Below are 16,491 nucleotides of genomic sequence, written 5' to 3' on the forward strand. Positions count from 1 at the left end.
CTTGTGGCGCCCTGGGCAAAAGATAGGGGCGTGGCTTAATATGGGGCGTGGTCAGTCACGCCCCCATTTGTAGTGCCGCTGAAAGGAAATAAAAAAGCAAACAAAGTATACTTACTATCCCCGCTCCTGATTCCAGACCTGCAGACCTCCGCCAGCGCCGCTCTTCTTCTCGGATCTATGGGAGAGACGTCAGTCATGACGTCTCTCCCATAGCACAGCATAGGCACTAGAGGTCAATTATGACCCCTAGCATGGTCCTCTCCATGAAGGGAAACTAGACGCGTAGCGTCTGGTTCCCTTCTCACAGCGGTGGGGGGGGCACAGCGGGGGGGCACACTGCACAGTGGCGGATCTTGCCATGGTGCGGTGCCCTCCGGAAGGCGGCGCCCCGGGCAAAAGTCCTGCTTGCCCGTGGTAAGATCCGCTACTGTGGAATGTGTATGGGGGGGAGGGGCACGCCAATGCTGATTCATGCACACAGCGCTAAAATGTCTAGTTACGGCACTGAGTCTGGTACATTATTATGCAAGCATTAGCAATACTTACTATAAATACTTATCAAGGGCCCTGACCATGCACTCTCTAATTGTTAGCCAAGCCTCTGTGGTGGCTGGCATCACCCCTAAGCATGGGCCCTAGCCACTACATTCCCCCTGTGGGCCCTTCATGCCCCAGTCCAACATTATTTTTGGTTCTGGTTCTATATTAACTACATGTTATGGTTTTAGTTTGCCAAAAATGCCCTCATATATTTTGGGGTTCTGTAGGGTTATGTATTTATTTATTTATTTAATTTATTTATTTTAATGATAAAAAATAGTAAAATCACATAATGTGAGCCTTTTTTTTGTTCCTAGAGTATTATTACCTCAATAACATTAGTTGCCAGTAATTTCCAGTCAATACTGACCACCTGACAGTTCTAAATTGGACTTATTAAAGCGCACCTGTGTTTGTAGGATATCACCAAGGTCCAGTGCTCAAGCATGCAGTGATTGTGCTAAAATAATTTGCCAAATGTGTGTCTGGGATAATTATGCCCAGTGATGCCCAGTGTTGGGCGTATAGCGATACTCAGATACACATTATTCCTGATTGGGTAGACGCCGAGTTCCTAGTAAGGAGAATATTTATTACCTCACGTTTAGTGACTCTGAAGCACCTGTACACAGATTGAATAAAACTGTGCGTACCATGCTAGAGAATCACGCATCAGTAAGTCATGGTTCTGATCATTGTCATTGTCAAAACCTTGCTATATGTCAGCTTAGGCACCTGATCACAGGGTATTCATTTATAGATTTATTTTTGTTCTGTTTATAGAAAACAATGTGCATTCCTTGTATGGCAACAGTTTGCAGGCTAACATAGATTCTCTAACAGCTTCTACACAAGTGATTTGTCCCATATGGCAACTATTGTTCTTTTGGCATGGTAGCATTCCTTCTTTGCTAGCATACTGTAGGTATTGCCAAATATATCCTGCCAAGCCATACATACTCCCAGACAATTTTCCCATATACAGTAGGATCTGTGTTGGATAATTGTTGTATGTCTTAATGCAATCTCACCCTATAGGAACAATGTTGGATACTTTGATTTGATCAAATATGTATACATCTGGGAATGGTATGCACTATTTTGTTGATCAGTCATATTGAAATCACATATATACCTGTGGGCGTTAACCAATACATATGCCTTTTTGGTCTATATCCTTGTTACCCTAGTATAACATAGTTCTGGTACAGCCGATATACTCAATATTTCTTCTGCTATCAATGTTATGTATTTGAGGGTCGTTTACCACAACTTCTTTTCTTGTTATTCTGGGACTCTCATTGGTGATCCAGTGAACCCTCTTACCTACGGCATTTTTCCAACTGGTAGGTTCAGATTTACTGTTTAACACCAACAGGCAGATCCCACTTTTCACTCTTTGCATCTGGGTCAACTGACCATGTTAATCTCTCATCAATGATTCTGGAGAAATTCAAACAGGGACTCCTATTACCTACTGTCATACCATACTGCATATGCCCAATCTCATCCGATATTGGAAGCTATACAGTATTGGGCCATGTCAGTATTAGGCGGGAGACCACCTGGAAATACCCGGTGTAGTAGGTCCGAGCATTGGGGACACTCTGGTCTAACATTCACAGCAGATTCATCTTTATTCTCTCTGCACCTTTTTTTTTGGTAAACAGTATCTGAATCACCTCTTTTCCACCCACTGACTATGATTAGAACTATGACCCATTGATATTTGATACTCCTGCATTATACGCATTATCTGTTCAATCAGTGTACAGGTGATCCAGACCCGTTGTTGAGAGGTAACAGGTATTCTTTTTACCACAGTGACAATGATCAGAACCATGACCTACTGATGGGTATACAGTCATTAGGTCTACCACACTTAGGTCGACAGTCATTAGCTCGACCACTATTGGTCGACATGCAATCGGTCGACATGGTCACTAGGCCGACATGTAGTATGTCGACATGAAAAACAGTCGACGTTTTTCTCTTGTGTTTTTTTTTTTAATTTACTTTTTCATACTTTACGCTCCACGTGGACTACAATTGGGTATAGTAACCTGCCCGAAGCATGGCGAGCAAACACGGTGCACTAATTGGGGTTCCCCGTCACTTTCCGAAGAAAACAACACCAAAAAAGTTTAAAAAACTCATGTTGACATTTTTTCAATGTCAACCTAATGACCATGTTGACCTAATGCATGTTGACCAATAACGGTCGACCTAATGACCCATACCCTACTGATGTTTGATACTCTTGCATTGCATGCATTGTACAATCTTTGTATAGGTGATCCAGATTTGTTTTTGAGAGGCAATAGGTATTCCCTCTACCACAGTGACAATGATCAGAGCCACGACTTACTGATGCGTGATACTCTAGCATGGTACGCACTGTTTTATTCAATCTGTGTGTAGGTGCTTCAGAGTCACTAAACATGAAGTAATAAATATTCTCCTTACTAGGATCTCGGCGTCTACCCAATCAGGAATAATGTGTATCTGAGTATCGCTACAACACTGGGCATCACTGGGCATAATTATCCCAGACACGCATTTGGCAAATTAGTTTAGCACAATCACTCAGAGGCAGATTTAGACCTCATGGGGCCCTAAGCAAGATACCGATTTGGGGCCCCCTTAACTTCAATAATCCATAGCACTACATTTTTTGTCTCCCCACCCCACTTTCCGATCAGGGTATGCCGTCGCGCAGCCCTATGCTTTCCCCAGCCCGGCGAAGATCCTCGGAGTCTTGCTGATATGTGGTGATGAACAGGTACCTTTTCTTCGACCTGATATAATTGTGGTGGTGTGGTGTCTCTCTCCCGGCTGTGAGATGTTTATACATGGGTGCCTGTGTGGTCAGTATCCCAGTACTTCAGAGCCGGCGTTCTTGACAGGAGATCCAGGGCTGCCAGGTTGGAGACAGAAGGTGGGTTAAGGGGCGGTCCAACGTGTTTCCCTCTGCTAACAGAGGGCCGTGCGTCATCAGAGGCATTTTTCATTCATATCATTATATTGTTATTGGATTACACCTTTTTTATTCCTTGAACACTGGCCGCAAAAAAACAATCAATTGAATATTACTACAAAAAAATGGTCAGGATAATTATCTATAACAAACTGTTTTAACACATCCTCCTCCCCAGTATATGCTTACCCTTACATGATAGACATTTAAATATTGTTTCATCCTGTTGCGCCCTGGGTTTATTTATTAAGATACTTGCTCACCATATATATATATATATATATATATATACACAGTGCATATACACATCTATAAATCTACACACACAGTGCAAACACACATACACATACACAGTGCATACACATATATACACATATATAGATCTACATCCCCCAACAAATACTTTTCATGGCAGTTGGAATGGCTGGCTCCCTAATGATATACTGCTCTTCTCAGGCTGCTCCAGTGCATCTCAGCTCCCATCCGTCTTCCCTCTCCTCTCAGGATTCAGTCAGTGCGCACCAGCAAGAAGAGAGGTAGCAGCTGCGGAGAGGGAAGAGCGGCCCCTCCTCCCCCTCCGGCCAGGACTCTGACTGGCAGCGGACGCAGCGCTGACTGCGGCATACGATGAAGTAGAGTGACTAATTGTAATGCCAGTGGCTGTAGGCCCCTTCACTGCGGCGGGCCTTGGTGCAATGCATCGCTAGTAGTTCCGCCGCTGTGGCAGATGTCTAATCACTGCCAAGAGTATTCAGTCGACCAAGCGCTAGGGCATTGTTGGAGGAGCTCACAGTAAAGCATGATTCTGCCCTGTTGGTGGGCCCCCTGATACCCGCTGGGCCTTAAGCAACCGCTTTGGTTGCCTAGTGGTAAATCTGCCACTGCAATCACTGCATGCTTGAGCACTGGACCTTGGTGATATCCTACGAACACAGGTGCGCTTTAATAAGTCCAATGCAGGACTTTTATCATAGTACATATATTCCCGCTACCCCTGCCGCGCTAAAATATATTCTGATATTTATCAGTATATCTTAATCATTTTTCTTAGGGGACAATATATTTTAATGAACTGAATAAAAGGTAAATTTTATATTCTTACAACATCACAGACTCATACGAGTTTACTACGACATCGTTTTGAAGAGTGCGCCAAACAAGAAAGTCCTCTCTCTTTTCTTTGTTTGCACGTCAAGTTATATATTGACTTTTTGGTGCACCACCAGCAGTGTAAATATGGATAGCTAGTCATACTATCCCTCGAATGCTGGTTTTCTTTCTTATAAATCTAGTCATCATATTTAGATTTTTCAGCATACGGACTGGTGCTGAGCCACACCCAATCTGTTTATCACCTCACAGTTCACAATATTGCAGGGTGAATACAGTGCAGGTTGTATACAGTGCTGGTCGGATACAGTGTGGGTTGGATACAGTGCAGGTCAGATACAGTGCGGGTTACAGCGCGTGCCTGATACGGTTCAGATCAGATACAGTGCAGGTCAGATACAATACATATCAGATATAGTGCTGGTTACAATGCAGGTCGGATACAATGTGGGTTGGCTACAGTGTGGGTCGGATACAGGTCAAGTCGCATACAGTGCAGGTCGGATACAGTGCAGGTCAGATATAGTGCGAGTTACAGTGCAGGTTGGATACATTGTGAGTTGGATAGAGTGCAGGTCGGATACAGTGTGGGTGGATACAGTGCAGGTTGGATATAATGCAGGTTAGAGTGTGGGTCAGATACAGTGTAGGTCAGATACAGCGTGGGTGAGATATAGTGCAGGTCGCATTCAGTGCGGGTAAGATACAGTGCAGGACAGATACAGTGCGGGTCAGATACAGTGTGGGTCCGATACAGTGCAGGTTATAGTGCGAGTCGGATACAGTACAGGTTGGATACAGTGCAGGTCGGATACAATGTTGGCCAGATACTGTGCAGTTCGGATGCAGTGTGGGCCTGATACTATGCAGGTGGGATACAATGTGGGTTGATTACAGTGTGGGTCTGATACAGTGCAGGTTGGATACAGTGTGGATTGAATATACCAATAGTGCAGACAGCCCCCTGTGTAAAATGCCCCCAGTGGTGTCTATTAGGATGATGATCCGAGCGCTGCAGTGTACACAGTGCTCTCTCAGTGCCTCCAATGCTGGCTTGTGAGTGGACTGTGGCTGCCACAGGACAAGAATGCAGGAAGCTTATTGCCTAAAAGCCGTGAGAATGCCTCTCTCAGCCAATCAGCTGTCTGCCCATTGATTTCAATGGAACTTTGAAATCTGGCGCCCAAATCCAAAACCTGCGAGATCCCACAGTGGGAAGATGACATTTTGCCTCATTTTGGGATCCAAGACAGGTGGGTAGATCCGAGTCCCAACTCGTATCTATTCAGATCTCAAAAGTTTGGGTGAGCTCGGTTCTCTAAGAACTAAGCCCGATCATCTCTAGTAAAAAGTCACCTGAACTGAGAAGAATTTAAAAATATATTTTTCATTAAATAAATGTTTTGAAACAATACTATATGACTCAAGATAGCAAAAACGATAGAAAAAATGTACATAAAAAATGTATTTTGTAGCTTTAAGCTCTTAGATGCAATAGAAAATTGAAGATACATTATGACAAATATTCCCACATAACAGCTGGACAGACGCTTGTGGTGCTATGGTGGTTTTGAAACAAAACATACATTGGCCCTCTGGAGCACCTTGGACTTATAAATTCCAGTACGCAACAGAGACCCTCCATACTGAAATGTCTGCATGATTTCTCCTCTTAAGAAAACAGGTGACTGTGACGAATGTAACAGAAATCTAACGTAAAAAAGACTCTTTTCTTCTATTAGGGTTCAGTTCAGTGCCTTTTTCTGAGGCTGAAGACAGTGCAGATTCCTGACACGTTGGGTCTACACATTGTACTGTATCTAATGGAATCAACTAGACTCCAGCTGAAAAAAATGTGCTCATATTCCAGGTACAATGCAAAACAAACTGCAGAAAAAGGAAATGTATGTATGTATATATATATATATATATATATATATACTGTATATGTATTATTTTTTTTCCAGCTTAAATTTACAAGAGGTTTTCGTTTGCAGATGCCAGAGGCAATCCGACATACCATTCCACAGTAAGTTCCTAAGTTACCATTTTATTTCTGTAAGGAACATGATATACCTCCTGACATTCGTTGACCCGCATTTGCATGAATACGCCCTCACTAAACTTTGCCTCCTTCCACACCAGTTCAACCTTTTTGGTCATAACGGTCTATACGTCCAAATTGCCTACAATTCAGCATATTCATATGTAGGCATTTGAATGTGCTAATTTCCTAAGCATGCACAGAATGAATTCACAAAACATGGACTATGTATATCAGCATAGTCTGCTTCCCAGGAATAGAAATAAAATCCAGTTATAGGTTGTGTTAATATTGGATGCTCCTCATAGTGACCCCCAGCCAAATGCTATTAATGACAGTACTTAGCTTCAACAGTGGTACTGGAGAATAAAAAAGCAGATGGAGCATCATTGTGGACCAAGGGAGAAGGCATACTGTATGTACAGTATTATGACTCATGAGACCATGGCCGCATTAAGGCACTATATAGCAGCATCATGAGGCTGTTAGTATTATGGGCCATGAGAGTGCATTATGACATGATGTGTCATGTCATGTGCCATGGTGCTATGAGGCGATGCATCGTTTAATGTACTTTACCAAAGTATTGTTTCAAAAACTGTTTTCTACCAAATAAAATGTACATGTTTTTTCCATTGTTAGTCAACTTGAGCTGCCTCATACATTGCCTAGTGCAATGGAAATAAATAAATACAATAATATTCAATACCAACAAATGGTCATGCATTTATCAGTAGGTTCACTAGCAAACAATGTGGGAACCTAATGTGGGAAGCAGCTTGTGATTGGCTGAGAGGTGCTACAGCCTAGGGGTGCTGGTTATTTTTGGTGTGAGACACCTTGTTTATCTGCAGGCTGCTCATTTTCCCCATTTCAATAAAACTAGCCTAGGCTGCATCGTGCCAGGCCTGGTTACAGACTTTTGAGGGGTTCACACTTGCATATAATACATTTCCTTTAATAATGACAGACGGACAATATATGAATGGCGCAATGGAAGAGACTTGTGCATCACAACATTCTTAAATTGCAGCTGAGGTCTGTATGAGAGGTAGGAAAGTGACAAGCCCCAATTCTTTAACTGATCTTCTTGCTTTAAGCTCTCTCCTAATTTTTGAGCCCTGGGTTGCCAGAGAAATGGAAAATCCTCAGAAAACAACATGACCGGAGCGCTCTCTCTTTCTCTCTCTCTCTCTCTCTCTCTCTCTCTCTCTCAGTAATATATATCTATATATATCTATATATATATATATACACTGCTCAAAAAAATAAAGGGAACACTTAAACAACACAATGTAACTCCAAGTCAATCACACTTCTGTGAAATCAAACTGTTCACTTAGGAAGCAACACTGATTGACAATCAATTTCAAATGCTGTTGTGCAAATGGAATAGACAACAGGTGGAAATTATAGGCAATTATCAAGACACCCCCAATAAAGGAGATGTTCTGCAGGTGGTGACCACAGACCACTTCTCAGCTCCTATGCTTTCTGGCTGATGTTTTGGTCACTTTTGAAAGCTGGCGGTGCTTTCACTCTAGTGGTAGCATGAGACGGAGTCTACAACCCACACAAGTGGCTCAGGTAGTGCAGCTCATCCAGGATGGCACATCAATGCGAGCTGTGGCAAGAAGGTTTGCTGTGTCTGTCAGCGTAGTGTCCAGAGCATGGAGGTGCTACCAGGAGACAGGCCAGTACATCAGGAGACGTGGAGGAGGCCGTAGGAGGGCAACAACCCAGCAGCAGGACCGCTACCTCCGCCTTTGTGCAAGGAAGAACAGGAGGAGCACTGCCAGAGCCCTGCAAAATGACCTCCAGCAAGCCACAAATGTGCATGTGTCTACACAAACGATCAGAAACAGACTCCATGAGGGTGATATGAGGGCCCGACATCCACAGGTGGGGGTTGTGCTTACAGCCCAACACTGTGCAGGACGTTTCGTATTTGCCAGAGAACACCAAGATTGGCAAATTCGCCACTGGCGCCCTGTGCTCTTCACAGATGAAAGCAGGTTCTTACTGAGCACATGTGACAGACGTGACAGAGCCTAGGAGAACGATCTGCTGCCTGCAGCATCCTCCAGCATGACCGGTTTGGCAGTGGGTCAGTAATGGTGTGGGGTGGCATTTCTTTGGAGGGGCCGCACAGCCCTCCATGTGCTCGCCAGAGGTAGCCTGACTGCCATTAGGTACCGAGATGAGATCCTCAGACCCCTTGTGAGACCATATGCTGCTGCGGTTGGCCCTGGGTTCCTCCTAAAGCAAGACAATGCTAGACCTCATGTGGCTGGAGTGTGTCAGCAGTTCCTGCAAGACGAAGGCATTGATGCTATGGACTGGCCCGCCCGTTCCCCAGACCTGAATCCAATTGAGCACATCTGGGACATCATGTCTCGCTCCATCCACCAACGCCACATTGCACCACAGACTGTCCAGGAGTTGGCGGATGCTTTAGTCCAGGTCTGGGAGGAGATCCCTTAGGACACCATCCGCCACCTCATCAGGAGCCTGCCCAGGCGTTGTAGAGAGCTCATACAGGCACGTGGAGGCCACACACACTACTGAGCCTCATTTTGACTTGTTTTAAGGACATTACATCAAAGTTGGATCAGCCTGTAGTGTGTTTTTCCACTTTCATTTTGAGTGTGACTCCAAATCCAGACCTCCATAGGTTAATAAATTTGATTTCCATTGATCATTTTTGTGTGATTTTGTTGTCAGCACATTCAAATATGTAAAGGATAAAGTATTTAAAAAAATATTTCATTCATTCAGATCTAGGATGTGTTATTTTAGTGTTCCCTTTATTGTTTTGAGCAGTGTATATATACTTTTCATACAAACTCCGGCACTCCTATAACAGCAACAGGTATCTTGCTCCGGTGCCTTTCACCCGGGGGGTGGGGGGGGCTGCCCCAGAATACCAATGTGAAACAAATGAGGCGGCACTCAGAGTCTGATAAATAGGTGATCTTTGTATTGGCAAAAAAGTTGACATTTCGGGGACGTGCTCCCCTTCCTCAGAACAGTTTAAACAATGTGACAAGTGAAACTTAAATACACGCAACTTACCCCTAGGGCCTCCCACCACCGGCGTCCTCCCTTGGCACGTTGCCTGCAGCTCCGGTCTGGCACTTCCGGCTTCCGGCAGCGGGGCGGTAGTGACGCAACGGGGCCCGGACTGGGGACCATGGCAACACTTTGCACTATTGTGCACTATTCCAACTTTATGTGCTAAATACAGCTCACGTGTACAGTGAGATAGATTATATCTAAAGAGTAGATTATATCCAAAGAGGATATACACAATTCGTCAAAGTGATTTTTTGAAATACTAAATGGTTTAAAAATAAACAACCTAATTCAACTTCACTCTATAATAATGACATGGCCATCTTCCAGATACCCAGGCACAAGACCCCCGTGTCACCATACTTCATATGGGGGTTCCATCTCAACAACATATCCCTATCATGAGCTGGTGGCCCATATAATCCAAAACTATCGCCTACTCATAAAAAATGTATCAGACCCAGAGTATCATTGAGTCCTTTAGGACGAAGCGTCTGTAATTTAAAAATCTACTGAGACTCAAGTTGTAACAGTTTTCTCCCCCTATCGCCCCCTCTAATAGACTCAGGGACATGGTCAATAACCCTGTGCCTCAGCATTGCCATGTTATGCTTTTGCTCTAAGAAATGTCTGGCAACCGGTTGTTCCGCCACCCCTGAACTCAAGGCATTACGTATTGCCTGTCTGTGTTGTGCCATACGAGTTTTGAATTGGCACTTGGTCTTCCCAATATAGTAAGTACAACACGGGCACATGATTACATACACCACGAACTTGGAAATTGGAAAAAGTTTCCAATTAAGTGGCCCTTGACTTGTAGTACCAAGTTCGTGGTACATTTTTTGCTAAATAAAGTATTTGTTTCATTCCCTATAGGATTCTTTTCATTCATGAATCTTACTTTTGCATCTACATTAGTAGATTATTTATTTATCGGGTGGTAATAGCCTTTTATTCTGTATATCACATTGACCAATCAGTGAATTAAAGGAAGTGAGGTAATACCTCTAGAGGTATAAATAGATCAGGCCCTCACATACCAGTTCACTTGACATTAAGGAGAGAAGGTAGCCATACAGGTCCAGAACTCTGCACTGTAAGTAATTTCTTAGAATTATCCTATTTTTTCCCTGTTTGATTTACCATCCCTTTAATTAATGTAAACCTATTTAATTTATAGTTGGACACTCCTGATTCTTCTGGATTCTTGTCCGGTATTATTGATTTTGGTTTTAAAAGTAAGTTATCCATATATCCCCTGATAGAACCTTAATCTAAAGGTTAGAACATACACTTATCCAATTCTATCCAATCTATTTAGATTTTATCTGGCCTTCCCTAAATCTTTGAAGACAGTTTATAATCTGTTACTGGTACTCCCAGAGTCTAGATGTGAGTATAAGAACTAGAGATGGTGTAGTTTTAAAGTTAATAGATCTCTATTTGAGACAATTTTTTTCCCCATAGATACTTCCACTATATCCTATATTGAAGATCCTTTGATGTGTGAGATTCTTCTAATTTAATGAGAGTGAGCAATGTCTCCTTATAGTCATCAGGTTGAACTTTAATTAGGATAAATCTGATAGACTTTATCCTTTCTAGAACCATCTTCCACACGATACCATAACTAACAGTGAAAATACCATAATCGACAGTGAGAATATTATATGGTTATAGGGGACTTACCTGAAACCATATTCATAGTAAGTAGTTACTACCATATTATTTCGATCGTTGAGAATATTTCACTTTTTTCTCAATGTCTGATGATTTTATGAATGTATAAGTTATTTACCCTGGATCAGTAACTGAATGAACATTTGTAATTTTTTATTATTGAAGAAAAAAGAATGTTAAATTGAAATGTGTTATGCGATATCAATTGATATTCTCCTTCTTTTGTTCTTTTGCTCTTCCTCTCCTTTTTCCTCCACGACCAGCTGCGAACTATACCCCTGATGAAGTCCTTATTGGACGAAATGCGTTGGGTTTTATGAAAATATTTATGAAGTGCTGTATTTGTACAAATGAACAATGTGCATATGAAATATTGTACATCTGTTTGATTTTAATTGAATGTTTTAATGCTTGATTAAAAAAACATTGTTATTCGGTTCATGCTGGTTTCCAATATCTGGAGTTAATATTGTAGTGCGCCCTCTGAATACTGTATCTATAACCTTTGTCCATCTCCCACTAGCAGGGAGATTTTCTCACGAGGTGCTGCCGAATTGAATACAGCGCGAGATTAGGTTATTGTTGATTGGTAATATATATATATATATATATATTGTAACAAGTGACCTTCTACCAGACAAGACGCTGACACAGTTGTATGAAAGAAATACAGACCGTTTACTTCCACAGCATAGTAAACAGACTTTTCCACGGCAAATTCAATGGGTACCTTAATTAGGCACCAGTTCACAAACATCATGTACACTATCTCAGGCTCCCTGTCTCTAACCCACTGGCCCGCCCTCTATCGCCTTGCCACTTGTTGGCATCAGGATCTCTGAGCCCTTGCCCTAATGAGCTTTATAAAAGTGTGGCACAGGTGTGCCTGATTGCTGGGAGCGCTTGCTCCAATACCTGGACCAGACCTGCATGGATGGGATCTCATGTATAAAATTGCAGGGTATTTCTGTGTATCAACAGCAATACAATACTATAATTTCCAACTGCCAGATAATCTTTGACACAACATTAAGGAGACAACCTGCTGTGTCCCAACACCTCCCTGGGGCTTCCTATTGGTCCAGTCCTAAACCCAGGTTGCCTTAGCCCAGGGCACCCGAACTGTTGTGCCCTGTCCTGCAAACACCCGGGGTGGCATCCAGACTGTACTGCCACATATACTCCCCCTAAGATTCGAGCCTATGGGTGAAGCCAAGTCCTTCTTTGGCACACATACCTGCTCGCCAATCTGAACAGGTGAACTTCTTTTCAGGTCGGTCTCTCTCCGAGTCCTCCTCCCCCCCTTTAGCTTCACCCCACAGAGCTCTGCATCTTTTGAGGAGAGGAACTTCCTTGAAAGGGCATCCGGTTGCCCTGTAATCCTCCTGCTCTGTGCTGGACCTTGAAGTGGTACGGCTGGAGGGTAAGGAACCATTGTGTTACCCAGGCTTTAGTCTCCTTATTTAGGCACATCCATTGGAGCGGAGTATGATCGTGATTAAGGTGAACTCCCGTCCCAGAAGATAGTACCTCAGAGTCTCTACTGCCAAACATTCCTCCTCTACCGTGGCATATCGCTGTTCTCTAGGCAATAATTTCTTGCTGAGGTAGGAGGACTGGTTTCTCTTCCCCACCTACCTCCTGAGACAACACTGCACCAAGGCCTGTTCCTGAAGAATCCATCTGCAGGATGAACCTTTTACCGAAGTCCGGGGCTATCAACACTGGTACTTTACACAGGGCACTTTTTAAGTCCTTCCAGGCCTCATGTACCTAGAACGTCCACACAAGCTTGTCTGGACTTTGCTTTTTCAAGCAATTAGTGAGCGGGGCTGCTCTGCTGGCAAAGTTTGGTTTAAACTTGCGGTAATATCCCACCAGGCCTAAAAAGGCCATGAGTTGGGTTTTCCTCTCAGGCCTTGGGCAGGAAAGCAACCACCTCCACTTTGTTGACATGAGGTTTGATTTGGCCCTGGCCCACCACGTACCCCAAGTACTTAGCCTCTGACATACCTATTGCACACTTCTCTGGGTTGGCCGTGAAGCCGTGAAAGTCTTTAATAGGGCTTCCACTTTGGCCAGATGAGACTCCCAGTCATCGCTGAAGATAACAATGTCATCTAGGTATGCGGCTGCGTACTTTCGGTGGGGCTGGAGGAGCTTATTCATAGCCTGCTGGAACATGACCGGGGCCCGTGAAGACCAAATGGCAAGACTCGATACTGAAACAGGCCATCTGGGGTGGAAAAAGCCGTTTTCGCCTTGGCAGCCTTGGTGAGGGGAATCTGACAATAGCCTTTAGTAAGGTCAAGAGTGGTCAAGTATTGGCTTTGGGCCAGTTGCTCGATCATCTCATCAACGCGAGGCATGGGATAGGCATCAAATTTAGATACTTGGTTTAACCTGCGGAAGTCGTTGCAGAACCGCAGTGCTCCGGATGGCTTGGGAACTAGCACTATGGGGTTATTCCACCTGCTGCTGGACTCTTCAATTACCCCCAGGTGTAACATGTCCTCCACTTCTTAGCATACTGCATCCCTCTTTGCCTCAGGTATCTGGTATGGCCGCAGATTGACCATTACCCCCGGAGGAGTAACAATATCGTGCTCAATGATCTTAGACCTCCCTTAAATCCCAGAAATGGCATCTAAATTTCTCCTGACCATGTCTTGAGCTTGACGCGTCTTGACCTCGTTGAGAAATCTGTCAATTGGGACTGCACATGCTGAGATCTTGGCCACTCTTGCAGTTGCTGTCTTGGAGCTTTCCTTCCAAGGCTTAAGCAGATTTATATGGTAAAACTGTGTAAGCTTTCACTTACCTGGTTGTCTCACACGATAAGTCACTGGTCCCACAGCCTCGAGCACTGTATATGGCCCTTGCCAATGGGCATAAAGCTTGCCCTCCACTGTGGGTACCAGGACCAAGACCTTGTCTCCATGGTTAAAACTTTGTTTCTCAGCTGGGACATCATAACGACGTTTCTGTCTAGACTGGGCTGGAGTCATATGGTCCCTGACCAAAAGAGCTATCTGCTGGAACCGCCCGTAGAGCTGGTGGATGAACTGTACTACATTTGGCTCCGGGGACGTCTGTTGCTCCCATCCCTCCTTTAGGAGGTCCAGGATTCCCCGGGGCTGTCTGCTGTACAACAGCTCAAAGGGGCTGAAGCCTGTAGAGGACTGGGGAACCTCTCGGATGGCGAACATCAGAAAAGGTAAGAGCTGGTCCCAATCCCTTTTGTCCTGGGCGACTGCCCTCCTGAACATCTGCTTGAGTGTGCAGTTAAAACGCTCCACCTAGCCATCCGTCTAGGTATGATACACTGAGGTTCAAATCTTCTAAACCCCCAGCAGCTGATATAAGTCGCTCATCAGCCGGGAAATAAAAGGGGTCCCCTGGTCAGTGAGGACCTCCTTGGGTATGCCCAGGCGGGAGAAGATCAGCAATAGTTCTTTAGCAATGGTTGCTGTCTTCATAGTTCTTAGAGGGATGGCTTCAGGGTATCATGTGGCATAATCAAGGAGGACTAAGATATACTGATGTCCCCTTGCGCACTTTTCTACTGGCCCCACAATACCCATTCCAATCCTTTTAAAGGGAATGGAAATTACCGGAAGAGGGATGAGGGGAGCTCTGTACTGGGGCTTTGGTGCGGTACGCTGGCAGATGGGACACTCCTGGCAGTACTTTGTTACCGACGCTCAGATTACCGGCCAGAAAAAACGCTGCTGTATCCTCTGCAGAGTTTTCTCCTCCCCCAAATGTCCTCCCCACAACTGTGAATGGGCAGCTTCCAGGACCAGAGGCTGATGGACCTGTGGTACTATAAGCTGCTCAACTTTCTTACCCCGTTCCTCAACAACCCGATATAGCAAATCCTTCTCTACTATGAAATAAGGGCTGCCCGCCCTGGGTAAGGGCGAATGCATTTTCCCATTATAAGTACAAATGTTCTGGAAAGCATTCTGTGATGTTCGGGTCTTCCTGCTGGTCTTGTCCAAAATCCTGAAGTGACATAACAGTTCTTAATGTCCTTTCTTCACTCGCCTCCTCCAGATCGGTCAGCTCTTCTGGCATAGACGTACTGACTCCACACAGACACTTGGTTCCTGAAGACTTACTCGACCTTCGAGCCACGGAGCTGGGAGAGGAAGGCAGCTCCTCGAGTTGAAATGCCAGCAGTTCCGATAGGCCAGGGAAATCTCGCCCCAGGATCAAAGGATAGGGCGAGCACGGGGCGACGGCTGCTACCAGCTGGATTGTCCGCCCCCGATGTTGCACTGGAAACTGCACGCTAGGGTACTTGCGAGTGGCGCCATGGATGCAGAGCACTTCAATCACAGGTAAGACCTGGTCAGCGCCCTCAGGGACCGACCCCGCAGAGATAATTGACAACTCACTCCCGGTATCGACAAGCGCCTGGATTGGCCGTGCTGCGATCTGGAAGGTCACCTGGAACTGGGAGGGCACAGACAAACCCTTGCTTCCGACACAGCTGTAGGCTGCTTGCCCTGATTTCTCCACTCCGCACTCCATAGGTTCAGGTTGTTTGGTACAGTCCTTTTAGATGTGGCCCTGTTCCTCACACTCATAGCAGATGACTGGATTGGTCTGGGCCAACATTTCCGGAGGTTGATGGGTTCGGGGTCTTGGGACTGGTCGAGTCTCTCGGTCTAAGGGCTTATCCATTTTCCCCAGCACGGCATATCTCTCCATTGTGGCAGCTAGGTCCTCCATATTTTGAGGGTAAGCCTGGAGAACCCACCTCTGCATGCCTCTGTCTAAGACCTGCACACAGTGGTCTATGGCTACGGTCTCCACCACTTGGGTAGCCGTATTCCTTTCCGGCTGAAGCCAAGACCTCGCCATTTTTAGAAGTTCAGCCAGCTGTATTCGAGAATTCAAAACGAATATTGTCTGAAATTTATCAACAATAAAAGAGAGCGCATAAATAATACAATGATAATTTATTGTTAAATATAACACTTAAAATGCAATATTGCTAATCATTAAAAAAATGAATGAAACCGCACTATTAGAAACCACTGAACTGATCAATCAT

At 44.6% G+C, this 16,491-nt stretch overlaps 1 pseudogene; it reads left to right on the top strand.

The window, feature by feature from the left end:
• The first annotated feature begins 2,012 nt into the window (after positions 1 to 2,012).
• LOC134896934 (5S ribosomal RNA) lies at positions 2,013 to 2,130 on the top strand (annotated as a pseudogene).
• The last annotated feature ends 14,361 nt before the right edge of the window (positions 2,131 to 16,491 follow it).

This window comes from Pseudophryne corroboree, chromosome 3, assembly GCF_028390025.1.
Source record: "Pseudophryne corroboree isolate aPseCor3 chromosome 3, aPseCor3.hap2, whole genome shotgun sequence".
Taxonomy (NCBI): domain Eukaryota; kingdom Metazoa; phylum Chordata; class Amphibia; order Anura; family Myobatrachidae; genus Pseudophryne; species Pseudophryne corroboree.